General features: G+C 46.8%; 1 long non-coding RNA gene across 2 annotated transcripts in view; it reads left to right on the plus strand.

Annotated features, from left to right (window-relative positions):
- The first annotated feature begins 15835 nt into the window (after positions 1-15835).
- The window catches only part of LOC125910943 (uncharacterized), a 51871-nt gene continuing 47680 nt past the window's right edge, over positions 15836-20026 (plus strand). For both annotated transcript variants that reach the window (XR_007454219.1, XR_007454217.1), the window contains exon 1: positions 15836-15921. This is a non-coding gene — a long non-coding RNA (uncharacterized LOC125910943). The remainder of the gene's footprint in view (positions 15922-20026) is intronic.

The following is a 20026-nucleotide window of genomic DNA, read 5'->3' on the forward strand; positions in this document are numbered from 1 at the left end:
TCCAGGTATGTATGAGTTTCTGTGGCTCCACATCCACAACAACATTTGGTGTAATCAGTCTCCTAGATTCTGGCCATTCTAACAGGTGTACTGGTATATCACTGCTGTTTGAATTTGCATCTACCTTGTGACATATGATGTAGAGCACATTATCATATGCTTATTTATTATGTGTGTATCATTCTGTTGAAGCATCTGTAAAAGTCATAGCCCATTTTTCTATCAGGTTGTTTTTTTCTTTCTGTTGAGCTTGAAGAGTACTTGGCATATTTTATTTTATTTTATTTTATTTTATTTTATTTTATTTATTTTATTTTATTTATTTTAAATATTTATTTATTTTTGAGACAGAGAGAGAGCATGAACAGGGGAGGGTCAGAGGAAGAGGGAGACATAGAATCTGAAACAGGCTCCAGGCTCTGAGCTGTCAGCACAGAGCCTGACGCGGGGCTCGAACCCACAGACCGCAAGATCATGACCTGAGCCGAAGCCGGACGCTTAACCGACTGAGTCACCCAGGCGCCCCAGGCATATTTTAGATAACAGTCCTTTACAGGTGTGTGCTTTACAAATATTTTCTATCAGTCTGTGGATTCTCTTTTTGTTCTTTGATGAGGATGACTTCTTACTTGGTTTTGCTCTTTAATTTTTTATTTGAAGTATTGGAATCCAAAACTTAATACTAGGGTTGAGGAAAAAAAGCAAACTGTTTGAGAATTTGCCCTGAAAACATCTTGTGTATTTTACCTTACTTTGTGTAATAACTTTGAAGCTATAGTTCCAACTGTGTGCTCATTCCTGGCATAAAGTCATAATGAGTCAAGTGTTGATGCAGGAGAGTTTGGATGCAAATTTTCTGACAACAATTATGTGTCAACTATACTTTAATGTTTTGAAATCAATTCCTAATTGTACAATACTATCATGAAAATGTTTCTTTTTAAAAATTTTCTTTGGAGAGACAGCGCACATGAGCAGGGGGAGGAGCAGAGAGGGAGAGAGAGAGAATCCCAAGCACGTTCCATGCTCAGTGTGGAGCCCAACGCAGGTCTCCATCCCATGACCCTGGGATCATGACGTGAGCCAAAATGAAGTCAGACGCTCAACCAACTAAGCCACTCAAGCAACCCCAAAATGGTTCTTGTTTTATGAAAAATATTTGAAGGCTTCAGAAATGTTCTCAGGATACGGAATCTGCTCGTTTTCTTTTTTCTTAAAGGGCTTGTCACATCATTCCTCCTGTTCATTTTCTCTCCTTCTGATGTTTCTGATCTAACTCTATGACATCCTCCTTTGTCACTTTATGAATGATTTCAATACTTTACAGCATCAGTCCTCTTAGCATCCTGAAATCTCACACCTCATAGACCATTGGCAGCAGAGGCCAGCATCAAGAATGTTGCAAGAAGGGTGAGGAATAGACACTTGAATGAATTAGAGAGGAATAAACGAGAACATTACCCAAGGACAAAACTTTCTACGGAAAGAATTTAGTGTGTTTTCAGTTGTACAAGGTTTAGTTGGATCCTGGGGGAAGCATGACTTAGTCATTGCAGTTGTGTGGAGGTTACATGTGGGTTAGGAAATGTGTGTGGTGCTGTGCTGATGCATGACAAAGCCATCACAGTGATCAGTGGTACTTGCAACAGGTTCCATAGGATATATCATTGTGTTAGTGGCCAGTGCTGGTTCCCTCAGCATCATCCTACCCGTGGATCCTAATGAGGATCCGGATGATCTCTTCCGCATGGTTCAGTCTGAAGCAACTGACTGTTTTAGGGCTAAGATGAAATTTTCTAATGCCCACACCACCAGGGCCACGATAGTTGCTGCTTTCATCCCTTCTGAGATGGACAAGGCCTCTCAGGACTTTTCTACTCACTTCGAGGAGGAAGCGTGTGTGATGGAGCAAGGCCTCCCTCATCAGCCCTTCTTTGCTGCATGACGTGTGAGATCAACACCTGACCCTTCTAAGTCACTGCCTTCTTGTTCTCTACTATAAGGGGCTTTAAGAATGGTTAGTGGTCATTCAGGGAGAACATACCAAGTGGGAGAGGGCCTGGGGAGCCAACTAGGTGGCTGGAGGTGTCCTAAGCATCTTGATGTGGTAGGTGGTTCCACAGATGAATGCACATGTAAAAAATTCGTTGAACTGTTTTGCAGTATGTGTACAAATTAAATTTTGTATTTTATAAACTCAAATATTATTTTAAAAACAATTTTGATAAGAATGAAGAGTACTTAAAAGAAAGTGCATCTAGCAGTGATGTTGGTAGAACCTTATGAATATACTAAAATCCACCACGATAAATTTCATGGTGTGCAAATATCTTTTTCTCTCTTTTTCTAAAAAAAAATTAAAGTACAAAATATCTACATAAAAGTGCTCAATGAATCATCCCACGGTATGTCAAGATCTCAATTAAAATATCCAACCCAGATTGATTCTGTTATCATTACAAGTTGTTCAGCTTCTCTGGAGCCTCAGATTATTCATCCTCCACTCAGCTTGTTGTCTTACTGTGACAGAGAAGGGGGAATGGATGTTGGATGATAGTTATCATCTTGGCTCTAAATGGCCTGGAAGGTCTAGACCAAGCCCACCTCTCAGTGACCCCTGACATCCAACCCCCGACACTCAGTAGTGTGTGCATGACCCTTCTGAGAGTTCCTCTGGTGCGAGCTGCCCCCTTCCAGGCACCCCACCCCACCTGGTAAAGTCCCATTTATCCTTCAGATATCAGGGCAAGTAGGACTTTTTAGGGAAGGTATCATTTTTCTCCTAAAATTGGTAATATCCTTCTAAACGTATCTTCGTGGCCTTATCTGGTCCTTCCCTTAATAGCACTTATTTTCATTTGTGGCTATTTTCTTACGACACGGTTATTAGGCTAAATTTTTTTCCTCTGCTGTGTCTGAATCCCATGAGTCTGGGCCGTGTGTTCTGGTTCACCACGATGTACTTTGCTTAGAAGAGAATAGGCTTTCTGTTAGTATTCATGGAATGAATGAATGAATGAATGAATGAGTGAATGAATCAGAAGCTTGGATACAGACAAGGATGTAGGGGAACATATTCCTTCAGTTACATGTTCCTTCAATTGTTCCTTAGCACACGGGAAAGCTAGGTCTTGGATCTCAAGTTCAGAGTATCTCCACATTATTTTATTTATTTTATTTATTTATTTATTTATTTTTTTAATTTTTCTTTAATGTTTATTTATTTTTGACAGAGAGAGAGAGAGAGAGACAGAGCATGAGCAGGGGAGGGGCAGAGAGAGAGGGAGACACAGAATTGGAAGCAGGCTCCAGGCTCTGAGCTGTCAGCACAGACCCGACACGGGGCTTGAACTCACGGACTGTGAGATCATGACCCAAGCTGAAGTCGGACGCTCAACCGACTGAGCCACTCAGGTGCCCCTCCACATTATTTTAGAAAATCCTTCAAAGTATAAGAAATGTTGACTTTGTTCATACCTCTGTGTGTTACCTGCCTACACGTTGGAGCGAGGCATATTTTTTTAAGTTTATTGGCTTATTTTGAGAGTGCAGGGAGAGGGAGGGGCACAGAGAGAGGAAGAGAGAGAGAATCCCTAGCAGGCTCCACACTCAGCATAGAGCCTTATGTGGGGCTTGATCCTATGAACGTTAAGATCATGACCTGAGCCGAAATCAAGAGTCGGACATTTAATGGACTGAGCCACCCAGGCGCCCCAAGAGTGAGGCATTTTCATTAACCTAGAAACTCATAAGCTGAGGTAGCAATACAATAGGACATGTAGGAGGAAGTCTTCAACTTCAGATCAGAAAATCTTATTGACTTTGTTATGATTACAGTCCATGTGCCAAAAAAAACATGCAGCCTGAACATTAGGATGAAACAGGTGATAATTCAACTGAGTCCCAACACTAACTGGTGACATGGGACAAATTACTTCATATTTGAGTCTGTGTTACCTTAGAGAAACTGGGGAAGTAACTGTGTATTTTCTAATCCTTTATGAAGTCATGATGTATGGAAATGAATCTGCACTACGCTTGCATACTGTAACAGCTTAATCTGTGGTAACCTTCTTATCATTTTGAGAATGTAACTTACTGAGAGCAGGGACCCTATCTGTTTGTTCTCTACGGTGTCCCCAAGACGATGAATCATGTCTGATACATAGCAGGTACTTAACATTTGTTGAATGAATATTCGGTAGTCTTGGAGAGAAGGCAGGAGGAGGAATGGGACATGTTTGTAAAATAAAGTGATTTTTCTAGGAAAAAGTTTACATTATCCTACAGCACCCCATTTCCATGTATATTTAACAATAGAGAGTCTTTTCTTCTTTTTCCTAAAACATGCTCATATAATGAGAAATAGAATGCAGAGCTTCCCTGAAGGTTTCAGACAAAGCCCCAGAGCTCAGGGAGGACTAAATATGTGTCCTCTTCCCTGACCAGAGACAGTGAGGTAAGAAACTTTGGGGAGCATGCGACTATCATATTTCTTTTTTTTTATTGCTTATTATCTTTGAGAGGGCAGAGATAGAGTGTGAGAGGAGAAGAGGCAGAAAGACACGTAGACACAGAATTTAAAGCAGGCTCCAGGCTCTGAGCTGTCAACACAGAACGTAATACAGGGCTCGAACTCACAAACTGCTAGATCATGACCAGATCTGAAGTCGGATGCTTCACCCAGTCAGCCCCCCAGATGCCCTGTGACCGTCATATTTATTACATGGAGTGCCCATTCTTCATATTTGGGGCCCAAGACAGAGGCAGGTCACAGGTATCTGGGCTCCCTGAGACAGTTATCCCACATACCAAAGTAAGATGTGACACTCCAAAATATGACACTTGATGGCCTGGGTCACCCAGGCCTGCCAGCTGCTCAGAAACCGAGAAGGAGTCATTGATCCTCCAGGTGCTGAATCGGGTCAGTGAGGTGGAGAATGCCCTGATGGAATATCTGGCAGTAGCTGATTAAAAGGGAGGTAGGGATGAGGACACAGAGGGCATCATGTCTGTGTGTGGGCACCTGGAAGGCAGGTGCAGGAAAAAGATTTTCCAGGCCATATCTCCCCAGCCTCCCACCTAGGGTGGAGGGAGGGCAAAGTGCATGTGCATGTGCATTTACGCTGTGTTGTCACCAGAGGGCATTGTGGCCCTAACTGTGTGTGACAGAAAATGATGCTTGTGAATGCTGCTTCTGCTGCTGCTGCTGCCAATCTCCTGTTGAATGAGCCCTTACTATGTGCAAGCTCATTTCCCCCTTACAACACCCTAATTAAGTAAGGATTCTGGTACCCTTTTCTTAGTAGCAAAGAAACATAAAGAGTTTAAATAACTTGCCCAATCACAAAGCCCTTAAGTGGTGGAGGTTGAATGGGAATCTGAGAGGTCTGGCTTCAGAGCATGCATTCATTGATGCACCATGTGTGTGCTGAGTACTCACTATGTACAAGGCCCTGTGTCCTGCAGGTTTATGGTTGTAGGGTTATGGTTAGAATTGGTATGAAGTTTAAGTGGAGGGGTATGTTTAGGGTCATGGTTAGTGTTAGGGGTAGGACCCAGGAGGTTCCAGGCGGTGAACCCCTAGCAGTGCAGTTGTCTCCACTGAGGGCTGAGTGGAGGCTGCATGGGAGCCTTCAGTTCAGACTTAGTCTTTTCATGCCAGGACCAGCCTCCCGTGTGTGCGACTCTTCAGTTGGGCCTCAGAAACTTCCTTGTGCAGTTCCATCCCGGCAGTGGAAATGATATGATGTTCCAAATCAAGTCTGAACAATACTGTAGGGATCGGGCCCTATGTGCGTGGTGTTCTCAGAGTTAGGAAGTGGATCCCAATTGGGAGAGAGCCATAGATAGGGTGAGGGTTTGGTCCAGGGATATAAGAAGGGCTGAAGTGACACCAGTCCCATTGTCTCCATGGAGGGTTGAATGAGGGCCCATGAATAGGTGTGGGTCAGGTGTAGGGTTAGCGTTAGAGTTGGAGTGAGGTTGAGGTTGATGTATATGGTTCTGGTCACTATCAGGGTTAGGATTACTTCCCAGGTGGCTCCAGGTTCTGAACCACAGAAGTGCAGTGGTCTCCCCGGAGGGCTCATTGGAGGCATATGGGAGGGTGTCAGTCATGCTTAGTCTTTGTGTGCCAGGGAGAGCCTCCTTTGTGGGCCACTCTTTGGGTGAGTCTCAGAAACCCCCTTCTGCAACTGCATCTGGGCTTTGGATATTATATGGGTGATATTCCACATTCCATGCTGAGTAATCTTGCTCATCTTCTGGAACCCATGTGTGTGGTATCCTCAGACTTAAGAAATGGGTCTTCATCGGGAGAGAGCCTTAGTTAGACTAAGCGTTCTTTCCAGGGCCGAAAGTAGGGCCAAAGCTATACCAGTCCTGTTATTTCCATGGTGGGCTGAATGAGAGCCCATGTGCGGGTGAGGGTTGGATGTAGAGTTAGCGTTAGATTTGGGGTGAGGTTTAGGTTGAGGACTATGATGAGGGTCACAGATAGGGTTAGGGGTAGGTCCAAGGAGCCCCCGGATGCTGAACCCCTAACAATGCAGTGGTCTCCATGGAAGGCTGAGTGGAGGCTGCATGGGAGCCTTCAGTTCAGACTTAGTCTTTTTGTGCCAGGGCCAAACTCCCTTGTGTGCAACTCTTTAGTTGGGCCTTAGCAACCTCCTTGTGTACCTCCATCCCGGCAGTGGAAATGACATCATGATGTTCCAATTCCATCCTGAACAGTACTGCAGGTGTTTGTGCCCTATGTGCGTGGTGTTCGCAGAGTTAGGAACTGGATCCCCATTGGAGAGAGACATAGCTAGGGTGGGGGTTCGATCCAGGGATATAAGCAAGGCCGAAGAGACATCAGTCCCGTTATCTCCATGTAGGGCTGAATGAGGACCCATGCACGTGTGCTGGCCAGGTGTAGGGTGAACGTTATAGGTGGTTTGAGGTTGAGGTTGATGTGTATGGTTTTGGTCACTATTAGGGTTGAGGTTATATCCCAGGTGGCTCCAGGCTTTGAAGCACCAGGAGTGCATGGTCTCCCCCAAGGGCTCAGTGGAGGGCACATAGGAGGGTATCTCTCATGCTTTGTCTTTGAGTGCCAGGGCGAGCCTCCTTTGTGGGCCACTCTTTGCTTTGCTGTCAGCAAACCCCTTCTGCAACTACATTTGGACATTTGATGTTACATGGTGATACTCCACGTTCCATGCCCAGTAGTTCATCTCGTCTTCTGGGCCCCATGATGTGTATGGTATCTTCAGAATTAAGAAATGGGTCATCATTGGGAGAGAGACTTAGTTAGAGTTAGGGTTCTTTCCAGGGCCAAAAGCAGGGCAGAATCTCACCAGTCATGTCACTTTCATGGAGGGATAAATGAGGGCCTGTGAGTGGGTGAGGGTCAGGTGTAGGGTTAGCATCAGAGTTGGGGTAAGGTTTACGTTGAGGAGTACAGTGAGGGTCAAGATTAGGGGTAGGGGTAGGTCTAAGAAGTCCCCAGATTCTGAAACCCAAGCAGTGCAGTGGTCTCCCTGGAGGGTTGAGTTGAGGACGTATGTTAGTGTGCCAGTCAGGCTTAGTCTTGGGACCTAGGGCCTGCCTTGGCTGTGGGACACTCTTTGGTTGGGCTTCAGCAACCCCCTTGAGCAGCTCCCTCTGGGCTTTTGAAATTACCTGGTGATGTTTCACGTCCCTGTTTCATGGAGGGCTGAAGTGAGAGCCCTTGCGAGGGTATGGGTCTGGTATAGAGTTAGTGTGAGAGATAGGGTTAGGTTTTGGTTGAAGGTTATAGTTAGGGTTACGGTTAGGTTTAGAGTTAGGCCCCAGGAGTCTCCAGGCGCTGTACCCACAGCAGTGCACTTGTCTCCCTGAAGGGCTCAGCGAAGCGCACAATGGAGGCTGCCAGTCAGGATTAGTCTTTGGTTTCCAAGGGCAGACAAATGTTTCAGGCACTCTTCGGGTAACCCTGTTGAATCCTCGAGTGCAGTGGCAGCCTGGCTTTTGAAATGACATGATGATGTTCCACATTCCACACCGAGTATTCCTGCACTGCTTCTCAACACCATGTGCATGCTGCTGTCAGACTTTGAATTGGGTCCCCATGGGGATGGAGCCTTAGCCAGGACTAGGGTTCTGTGCAGGGAAGTCACCAGTGCCAAAACAACTCCAGTCTCGTGATTTCCCTTGAGGGCTGACCTGAGATCCCATGCGAGGGTGCAGCTCAAGTGTAGGGTTAGGGCTAGAAACAGGGTTACGATTAGGTTGAGAGTTATGGATAGGTGTACGGTTAGGGTTCTCATCAGTCCCTAGGCTCCAAGCACTGAATCCACAGCAGTGCAGTTGCCTCCCAGAATGACTGAGTGGAGTGCACAATGGAGGCTGCAGGTCAGGATTAGTCTTTGGGTCCCAAGGACAGACAACTGTATCCGGTCCGGTGTAGATATGTGTGTCTAGCGTGAGAGGTAGGGTTAGGTTTAGGTTGAGGTTTAGCGTACAGTTCTGGTTAGCATTCAGTTTAGGTCCCAGGAGGCTCCAGGCACTGAACCCACAGCAGAGTAGTTGTCTCCCTAAAAGGCTGAGTGGAGTATACAAGGGAGGGTGCTGGTCAGGATTATTTTTTGGGTTCCAAGGCCAGACAACTGTATGGGTCACATATCAGGCCTCAGGAATCCTCTTGTGCAGCTGCAGCCTCACTTGGAAATACATGGTGATGTCTACGTTCCATGCCGAGTGTTCGTGAACTGTTTCTGGTCCCCATGTGCATGCTGTTGTCAGTCTTTCGATATGGATCCCCATGGGGAGAGGGCCTTAGGTTTATAGTTTTATGGTTAGTGGGTAGAGTTAGAGCATTAAGGTTAGGGTTTTATGGTTAGAGTTAGAGGGTTAGTGTTAGAGGGTTAGTGTTAAAGGGTTAAGTTTAAGGTTAGGGTTAGTTTAGGTTATGTTTAAGTTAATGGTTAGTTAGAGTTAGGTGTAGGGTTAGGGGAAGGGTAGTGGCAGGATTTAGCATTAGGGTTATGGTTATGGTTAGGTTTTAGGTTTCTGGGTGGGATTTTGTCTAGTGATAGGGTTAAGAGTTGGGCAAGGCGTAGGTCATGCTTGCACCCCCACTTTGAGCGGGAAGGTGTTCATGCATGGACACCACCCTCTATCTTCGAGGGATTGTGTTCATTCTATCACCCCAGTCTCTCTGCACTGCAGGTTGTTCTCACCTCGCCCCATTCCAGCTTTGCTCTGGAGTGTTTCACACCATAACCGCGCCCTCTCTTGGTATGTTAGGATTTCACATATCGCCCATTTGTTTTTTGGTGCATGGGTTGTGTTCACACATGCGACCCACCACACCCTCTGCATAAGGTGGTATCGCCCATGAGCCTCACCACTCTTTAGATTGGGATTACTGATGCCAGTATTAAATCTTGAATATCTCTTTTCACTTTCACAGCTGAAAAAGCAGGCGTTTCATAAGATAAGGTTTATGGTAGCATTAATATTAGGTGTCAGTGTAAGGTTTAGGTCATGGTCGCAATCCCCCTTGTTGTGGGAGGGCTTCACGAATGTGTCCCATCTCCTCCCCTTTATCCGTGATGTAGCAGTAATATTCCTTTTAATTCAGATGTTTTCTTTGGCACCTGGGTGTCTCTTTGCGTTAAGTGTCCCACTTCGTCTTGGGTCATGGTCTCTCGGTCTGGTTTTGAGCCCTGGGTGGCTTCTGTGCTGATGGTTCTGAATCTGGAGCCTGCTTCAGATACCATCTGTCTCTCTCCTTCTCTGCCTATGCCCCACCTGTGTTCTTTGTCTCTTTCAAAAATTAATGTACCTAAAAGCATTTTCAATCCGATATTTTCTGGATGGCTCTTTTCAGTTTCATTCCTGAAGAAGCAGGGTGTCTGCCTCATCCATTATTCTTTTGTTGTCTTCGGCGTAGCTGATGACATATACGACATTTCCCCAACCAGCATCAGAGGTGCGCAACATTTCTTCTACGAGCCGGACACCTCTCATCCACTGTAACACTGCATTCCTCTAGTGCATCCCACATGCTCCTGGATGCTGGACTGTAACTGTGGATGGTGTCACTGTCCCATAGTCTTCTGATGGTATTTCAGGAGGTTCTTCCTTCACATCTTTGGTTACCTGAGTGTCTTCTGACATCTTCTCTCATGTTTCCACTAGGCCGCTGCTACGACGCCCAACAGGGAACCCGAAGCAGAGAGGGATTCAGGAGCAGACCAGCTACTGCTTGGCTCCCACAAATGGTCCCCTTGGAACTCTTTATGGAAGAGGAGAAAACACCCACCACCACCGTTTCATAACCCTGCACCAAATGTGGAGACAACAACCACCTACCCCCAAAAGGAAACTCCAACAGGGTACATGTATCAAACCTAAGGTGTTGGTCATGTATTTTGGATCAATAAGTGAGTTTGTACTTTTGACTGGTAAGTGTACATCTAAATCCCTCAGAAGGAATATTATTCCCTGAAGTCACCCCAACCCCAAATGTTGGCCCAAGGGGAGATGTGTTGTCCCTATTTGTTGTATTGATGTTGTCTCTGTAGGCCAGTGAATTCAAGCTCCATAGGGTCTTGTCTTATTCCCATCTCTTCATAGGAAGTTCCATTTCACTGATTGGAAGAGACAGTACAACCATCGTGTGGCCATTCATATGAGTCACTATTTAGGGAACAAATGATTTTGTTACCTTTGCACGGCCATTTCACAAATGTCCCTGGGCAGGCAGGGCCTCTAAAACTACAAATGCTAGAGGTGATTTTACTGGTAAACTGGTGGGGTTTGTGTTCACTGAGTTCCTTTTACTTCTTTTCATTTTTCCTTGATGGCCTATCTGTGTTGCGTCAACAATTGGTTTGATATTGACTTTACAGTTAGGTTATTTTTATCTTATGGTTAACTATCCATGGTTATCCGCCCTGATAGAGCTTAGGCAAGTACAAATATTTCTTGTGGCACACACTAGCATTATTGTTTCTATTGTGAAATACACCCAGTGTTAACTTAGGAGTTGGTTGTCTATTTTTGATACTCAGATCTTAAGATCATATACCAGTGCCTGAGCTCTACTATGAATGCCCATGGCCATATCGCTAACAGCCGCCTACAGTGTGTGAATCATATATTTTGACCTTCAAGGACAGCCTTGATACCCCTACATCGGCAATACAGGGGTCTGATGCTTGCAGCCCTTCTGTGCCCCCTCATTGGCCACGTAGATATGTCACACCTGTGTCTCTTCCTGGGCCATGTAGGGGCAAGCCACCTGTGCCCCTTCATGGTCTATGTAGGGGTGTGCCGCCAGCACCCCTTCATGGCCACTGTAGTGTTTGTACTGTCATGGTTTCCGGGACCCACCTGGGGTCTCCGGACATATCCCCATGGATAATGGGGAGCTTCTGTAGTCGTGTTCCTCTGCATTACACCTCCCCACAAGGCTCTCCTCTCCAGATAAATATTACAGGATCAGGAACCACTTTTCTTTGCAGTTTATTCCTGGTGGAAACATCTTGTCTTTGCTTAGCATGGCTGCTTTGACCTCTCCACCCTCTCCTGGAGGTTCCCTTACCTTTGCGCTGCTCTTCACTCACTGCTTTTGGGTGTGCTCTCTGCCTCTGTCGCAGTCCTGCGCCAGTGGTAATTTGTACCATGAGTGGCCACAGGAAACCGGTTGGAACTGGAGCTCTGGGACTGGACTGCTCTTCCAGTAGAAGACATACAAGTAGCTTCCTTGATGGCAGAGTGGATACTGGACATTGGTGGTAAGAGGTGATTTCACATTTGCTCACATTACCACTAGTGCTGGTGTGGAGTGATGGAGGAGAGCACGCTGGAGGATCACGGGTGGAGTTGTCACTGTGACCATGGGGGGCAGTTACAGAGCCTGTCTGTGGTCAGTTTTGGGTGTCTGGGATATACGCAGGAAATTGGAGAGGTTGAAAGCAAGGGAAAAACACCAGAAAATGTATGACTTCATGAGGTGAGTGTCTTGTGTTTGTTGCCAAGAGAAGCAACTCCCCTGTCTGAGGAAAATAGTCCTATCCCACCCCAGGACCCCTAGAGAAAAGGTTTCAATGGCTTCACCTACGACAATACTGTCATGACCAAGAGCAGTGATCTTCACGCTCCACGTCTACCATCTGTGTTTACTTCCTGGAAAATAGAGGGATTCCAGTGTACTCCAAACGGAAGTGTGGGATCAGGTCCACGCATGTTCAGGTGTCCATGCAGGGGAGTTTCAGGATATTACCATTTAGCACTGGTAGTAGATGGGGGACGAGTATGGGAGTGGGTTCAAAGAGTATTACACCAAAGAGGGTGACATAAGATAGACCAGACATGGATACACGGTTCTTCCTGCAGGAAATGTAATTTAAAGTGTTGCCTGGAGAACTGGGAATGTTCATAATAATGACTCAATGGCTGCCTGCAGTCAACTAGGTTGAAATGCCAGAACTTCCCTGACTTTCTCAGGGAAGGAAGACTCCAAAGTCCAAGGGAGATGGGAATGGGGGCCTGTTGTGTGCACACTGTTGCGACCTGCACTACAAACACCGAGATCAGGGTCCTGAGGGTAGGGGAATGCAAGAAAGAAAAGAAGAGAAGCCAGTTTGGGAACACGAGGGTCCCCTGGGCTGATGGCCCAAGTGACGGCTTTATTGTTGCTGTACACAATCTTTTATATCAAGACTCTTATGGGTCAGGCCATTCTAAGAATAAACAGGTTTCACATGATCGCTGCCAGCCAAAACATTTAGTTTCGTGTACATTGTGAACTTTCTAAATGGGTCACGGCCAGGTCCTGTTGATAGATTACTAGCAAAACACAGTTCCCATGTTTGTTTCCATTTGACCCGGGGTGGAAAAGGGGGGTAACATTACTGCCAACACCCACAGACCACAGGCTTCAGGAATTAGCTTTCTCAGCCTTGACAAGGCTTTCGTATGCCTTTGCAAGTGGGGGAATGGGAGGGGGAACCACCGGGTTGGCTGAGTCAACAGGGAGCCGTTGCTCAACCCGATCTCAGCCTGGCACCGGGGTCCAGCCTCTCACAGCACACCTGCTATTGATGGCTTATGAGAACAAAATCATGTTCTCTCAGAGTTCTGGAGGCCAGGAGCCCGAAATCCCTTTACTGAGACTAAGGTGTCAGCAGGGCTGTACTCCCAGTGGAGACTCCAGAGCTCCAGGGGACCGTGAACTCCTTCCATCTAGTAGCTCCCGGTGGCCACCAAACTCCCTTGGCTTGTGACCACATTACCCCAGTCTGTCTCCATGGACACAGTGCCTCTTCTTTTGTCAAGTCTCCCTTTGCCTCTCTAAGGATGCTTGTCATTCCATCTAGGGCTCACTTAGGCAACCCAGGACTCAAGATCCTTAACTAGATCCCATCGATGGGAGTTAGATTCCAGCTATTAGGACTTGTTTTCTTTGAGTGCCATTGCACAGCCTAGTATGACGTGTCCTTCCATAGGGAGACAGCCAAACCATGCTATCCCCCTGTGGTGGGTGCTCACCTGTGAGCAGTGCCAGTGCACACACTGCTGACAGACACTGCAGCAGGACCGAATCTCTGGAGAATTATGCCCAGAGTGGAAAAGCAAATCCTAAAAAGATCACATGCTTTTCGATTCAACTTGTATAATCTTCTCGATGTGACAAAATCATAAAAATGGTTAGCAGATCAGGGATTGCCAGGCATCACAAAGGTGATGGGTGCAGAAAGGAGGTGGGAATGTCTGCTGTAAGAGATTAACTTGGGAGTCCCTATGGAGGGCTTGATGCTCTGTTTCTCGTGTGCATCAGTATTGAAATGCTGGCCATGATCCCATTCTACAGGCAGAGAGAACGTAGGGCATCTTTATCGTGTTTCCTAATCACACACATTCCCAACAACCACAGCCACCCACTTGGCTACATCTATCCCCACGGCTCTGGCTGGTGTCCCGTTGACACAGTTGGGATGTATTCCTAAGGGAGGAATCCATCTCTTGCTAACACACTTCCCATACCACTTCCCTCTCTCCTGCACACCGCAGGTTTTCTCAGGACCTGGCCATCCAGTGCACCTGCAGCTGTTTCTCCCAGCCCACGGGAAGCTATCACTTCCTATCCAGCACCACCTCTTTGGTCTTCCTATGCCTAGCATTGCACGTGCCGGTGCCTGCAGACCTTCCCTTGTCTCTGTCAGCTGAGTCTGAATGGGCTTCCTCTCCCACTCGTCCCTAGTTCTCATCTCTTTAATTAATGACACACATCGCTGAAGGTCACAGTGAAGTCTCAACCCCCCAGTATGTGGATGACATGGCACCATTTTACAGACTCACTTGATTACTCCCTTTCTTTAAAAATTACTTCCTTCCTCCTCCCACCATCCGGGCCACTGCTCACCAGTGTCTGTGTTGGTTGGTACTCATCTTCTTCCCAACCCCCCCCCCCCCATCTGCTTTCAGTTCACCCTTACTCTGGTGTGATGGCAGCCAGCCTCAGGCTTCTATCTACCAGCAGCTGGGGCCTCCAAGTCATTATTCCCTGCCCCCAGCTCTTCATGTCTCCAGACTACTGACTCCAATGTATACCACAAAGGTGCTACCTTCCCCAGATTCTGCTACCTGCCTGAAGGCCTCTCCTATTCCCCTCCCCTTGTTTACTAGGCTGCGGCCACACCTGCCCCCTCCCTGCTCCCTGAGCACGTCAGGCACATATTCCTGCTTCAGGTCTTTGCACTCACTTTTCCTCTCTCTGTCCGGAATGTTCTCCCACATGCCAACATGACATACTCCATCATTTCCGTCATATCTTTGCTCTGCCATCACCTGCTCAGTGGAGTCTCTGCTAGCTGTCTATCTAAAACCAAAAACTGCTCCTTCTCCGACCTGAACACTTGATATCCCTTCCCAGCTTTCTTTTTCTTCCTGGCCCTTGGCACCATCTGTTTTTCTTTCTTGCTTGCTGGATGTCGCCTACTGCAGTCCCTGCCAGAAAATCGGCTCCATGGGGTTCAAAGACCAAACTAGCTTGTTTAGGGCTCTTTCCTTAGGGCCCTAGAACAGTGTCTAACTCCTTCAAAGGCTCAAACATCATTTACTGAGCAAGTAAATATTGGGATTTCATATTACTTTGCTGGGTCCACCATCACAAAGTACCACAGCCTGGTGGCTTAAGCAACAGACATTGATTTATTTATTTTCTCACACTTTATTTTTTTAACGTTTATTTTTGAAACAGAGAGAGACAGTTCATGAATTGGGGAGGTTCAGAGAGAGAGAGAGAGGCACAGAATCTGAAACAGGCTCCAGGCTCTGAGCTGTCATCACATAGCCCAACGTGGGGCTTGAACTCATGAACTGCGAGATCATGACCTGGGCCAAAGTCGGACGCTTAACAGATTGAGCGACTCAGGTGCCTCCAACTTTCTCACACTTTAGATCAAGGTGTGGCCAGGGTGGGTGTCCTGTGTCCATGACTGGTGGACGACCTCCTCTACTGTCTTCACGTGGTCTTCCTTCTGTGTGTGTAGGTGCCTACTCTCTTCCTATACGACACCAGTTATGATTAGAGTCCCTCCCCACAATTGAGCTCATTGGAACTTCACTTTACCTTTCAAGATCTGGTATCCAAGTACAGTCCCATGGGTAGTTAGGACGTCAATGTATGGACTTAGGGGGCAAATGCATTCCATAACAGATTTCTGTCTGTTGTACCTAGTCAGTACCTACATGTTTTTTTTTTTCTCCATGCCCTTTTCCCCATTATTTGCTCACACAGTGCTAATCCCAGTTTGCCCTTAGCCCAAGTTATAACTCTATTTATTTGTATAGGCTTGCATCTTCCCTCTACCTCTATACTCCAAATTCCTGGCTGGCACTGGAATTACATCCTTAGCATGGACATCATAGCCTCCAGGTGAGGTAAGTATGATTATTCTCATTTTGAAAATCCACAATCTGAAGCTCAAGAGAGAGTAGGTCATGTTTCTGAGATCACAGTACTAGTAAGTGCTGTCCTTTGGATAACTTTGTTCTCATGGGCTCCAAAGCCCACTTTCTTTCATCTACCAAACTGTCCCCAAGATGAACGGGGAAAAGCCATACTTCAGCCTGGTATATTATAAGCAACGGTACATGTAAAGCTGCTGTCACATTCCAGGAAATGGGATTAAGTTTAGTATCTGAGTAATTATACCCATGGGTTGAATTTCAATGTCACATCCTTTTATTTTTTACTGCTGCAATTTCTGTTATCCTTAATGATTATATAAATGTATTCATCCCTTTGAAAAATTTAGCCAGCAAGAATACTGAGTTTGTTTCCTTTGTAACAGTTCTCAATTATACAATGAATTCATAATGTCAAGATAATAGCTGTTATTTTTTCCTTCAATATAGAGGAAAAGGTCATTGCCTCTGTTGTAAGAGTTTACCATGTGTTCTTGGTAACATGACTGAGCTGTATTGGTGAAAAACCGTCGTAGACTTTGAAAGTCAGTTATTTATACCTAAGAGAGTATTGTTCTTTCTTTGGGTGCAGCTGGTTGTTGGAAATAGAACTTAGGAGTTTTCTGCATAGATTGTCTATTTCAGAATGAGCTTTGTTTTAAAAAGTATATTTGCATTCATGCGAGTTGTACAATTATTCCTTTGGGTTGCTAAGTAATACTCCATTGTGTATGTATATATACATACATATATATACCACATCTTTTTATCCATTCATCCATCAATGGACATTTGGGATTTTTCCATACTTTAGCTGTTGTTGGTAGTGCTGCTATAACCTTTGGGGTTCACTTGTTTCTTCGAAATGGCATATCTGTATCTCTTGGATCAATACCTAGTAGTGCTACTGCTGGGTTAGGGTAGTCCTCTTTTTCGTTTTGTGAGGAACCTACCTACTGTTTTCCAGAGTGGCTTCACCATTTTGCATTCCCGCCAGCAGTGCAAGAGTTCCTCTTTCACCGCTTCCCTGCCAACATCTGTTGTTGCCTGAGTTGTTAATGTTAGTCATTCTAATAGGGGTGAGGTGTTATCTCATTGTGGTTTTGATTTGTATTTCCCTGATGATGAGTGATGTTGAGCATTTTTTCATGTCTCATTTGGCCATCTGGATGTCATCCTTGGAGAAGCGTTTGCTCATGTCTTTGCCCATTTCTTCACTGGATTACTTGTTTTTTGGGTGTTGAGTTCGATATGTTCTTTATAGATTTTGAGTACTAATCCTTTATCTCATATGTCGTTTGCAAATATTTTCTCCCTTTCTGTTGGTTGCCTTTTAGTTATGCTGATTGTTTCCTCCTCTGTTCAGAAGGGTTTTATTTTAATGAGGTCCTAATAGTTCATTTTTGCTTTTGTTTCCCTTGCCTCCGGAGACTTGTTGACTAAGAAGTTGTAGAAGCAAACATCAAAGAGGTTTCTGCCAGCTTTCTCTTCGAGGGTTTTTATGGCTTCCTATGTTACATTTAGGTCTTTCATCCATTTTGAGTGTCTTTCATCCATTTTGTGTCGTGAATTACATGGAGGGCTGAAGTGAGGGCATATGTGGGTCTGCTGTAGAGTTACTGTGACAGATAGGGTTAGGTGTAGGTTGAGGGTTATGGTGAGAGTTAAGGTTAGGGTTAGGGTTATGTCTGAGGAGACTCCAGGCCCTGACCCCACAGGAGAGCAATTGTCTGCCCGAAGGGCTGAGTGTACACAGGGAGGGTGCGAGTTAGGATTAGGCGTGGGTTCCAAGACCAAAGTATGGTCAACCCTTCAGGGATCCTCTCGTATCCCTGCAGGTACACTTTGGAATACCCCTCAGGTATCCTCTTGTGCAGCTGCAGGTGCACTTTGGAAATGACATGGTGATATTCCACATTCCATGCCGAGTATTTCTGTACTGATACTCGAACCCATGTACGTGCTGTTGTCAGACATTGGAATTGGGTCCCGATTGGGAGAGAGCATTAACATTGCTAAGTATTCGATCCAGGCACTTCACCAAGGCTGAAGCAACTCGAGTCTCATGACCTTCGTTTATACAATAGGGATCGGTTGAGGAATAAGCTTAGAGTTAGGGTTAGGTTAGAGTTAGAGTTAGGGTTAGCCCATGAGGCTCAAGGGGCTAAAACCACAGCGGTGCAGTTATCTCCCCAAAGTCCTGAGTTGAAGGCAAAATGGAGGGTGCTGGTCAACATTAGTCTGTGGTTTCCAAGACCAGTCAACTGTATGGGCCACTAGTCAGGTAGGCATCAGGAAACCTCTCGGGCAGCTGCAGCCAGGCCTTGGAAACGACATGCTAATGTACCAGGATCTAGTCCAATGATCCTTCATCTCTCTGAGACCAGGCATGTGGTGTTGTCAGATTCTGGTATTGGATCCCCATGGGGAGAGAGTATTAGCTAGGTTTGAAGTTCAGTCCAGGCTCGTCCCAGGGGGAAAGCAAATCCAGACTCGTTATATCCCTCAAGAGTTGAAGTGAGGGCCCAGGCAACGGGGAAGTTCGAGTGTAGGATAATCTCTGAGAAAGGGTTAGGCTTCCATTGACCATTGTGGTTAGATTTACGGTTAGGGTAAGGCCACAGGAGGCTCCAAGTGCTGAAGCCAGAGCACTGCAGTTGTATCCCCGCAGGGCTGAGTGGAGGGCACAAAGGAGGGTGCTGGTCAGAATCAGAATTTCTTTCAAAGGCCACAAAATTCTATGGGCCACAGGTCGGATAGGCCTCAGGAATTCTCTGGGGCGGATGCAGCCGGGCCTGGGAAACGACATGGTGAACTTCCAGGTTCCATGCGGAGTGACTGTGCAACGCTTCTGGACCCCAGGTGTGTGGTGTTGTCAGACGTTGGTATTCGGGCCCCATGGGGAGAGAGCCTTAGCTAGGGTTAAGGTTCGGTCCAGGGACTTCGCCATGGCCAAAGGGACTCCAGTTTCATGATCTCCCTCCAGGGCTGACCTGAGGTCCCATGAGACAGTGCGACTCAAGTGTAGGAGTACCGTTCGAGGCTGGCTTAGTTTCACTGGAGGGTTCCGGTTAGGGGTAGGGTTAGATTTAGGGTTAGGTCCAGGAGGCTTCAGGAGCTGAACCCACAGCAGTACAGCAGTCTCCTCGAAGGGCTAAGTTGAGGGCCCAAGGGAGGGTGCGGGTCAGGATCAGTGTTTGGCTTCCAAGGCCACACAACTCTATGGGCCCCTGGTGGGGGAGGCCTCAGGAAGCCTCTCGGACAGCTGCAGCTGGGCCGTGAAATGACATGGTAGCTCCCAGGTTCCATGCTGAGTGACCCCGCAACGATTCTGCACCATAGGCGCGTGGTGTTGTCAGACTTTGGTTTGGGCACCATGGGGAGAGAGCCTTTGCTAGGGTTAGGGTCGGTAACAGACGTCGCCAGGGCCGAATCGACTGCAGTCTCATGATCTCCCTCGAGGGCTGAAGTGAGGGCCCATGTGATGGTGTGGCTAAAGTGTAGGGTTAGGGATCAAAGCCGGCTTAGGTTTTGGTGGAGGGTTCCGGTTAGGGATAGGGTTAGGTCCCAGGGGGCTCCAGGCGCCAAACCCACACGGGTGCAGTGGTCTCCCCGAAGGGCTGAGTTGAGGACACAAGGGAGGGTGCCAGTCAGGATCAGTCTCTGGCTTCCAAGGCCACACAACTCTATGGGCCACTGGTCTGGGAGGCCTTCGGGACCTCTCGGGCAGCTGCAGCTGGAACTGGGAAATGACACAGTGAGCTTTCTGGTCCCATGCCGAGTAACCCCGCACCGCTTCTGGACCCCAGGCACGTGGTGTTTTCAGACTTTGGTATTGGGTCCCCATCAGGAGAGAGCCTTAGCTAGGGTTAGGGTTCGGTCCAGGGACGTCACCAGGGCCGAAGCAACTCCGGTCTCGTGATCTCCCTCGAGGGCTGAAGTGAGGGCCCATGCGACGGTGCAGATCAAGTGTAGGGTTAGGGTTCGATGCTGGTGTAGGTTTCGGTGGAGGGTTCCAGTTAGGGGTAGGGTTAGGGTTAGGGTTAGGTCCCAGGAGGCTCCAGGCGCCGAACCCACA

Source organism: Panthera uncia, chromosome D1 (genome assembly GCF_023721935.1).
Source record: "Panthera uncia isolate 11264 chromosome D1, Puncia_PCG_1.0, whole genome shotgun sequence".
NCBI classification, from domain to species: domain Eukaryota; kingdom Metazoa; phylum Chordata; class Mammalia; order Carnivora; family Felidae; genus Panthera; species Panthera uncia.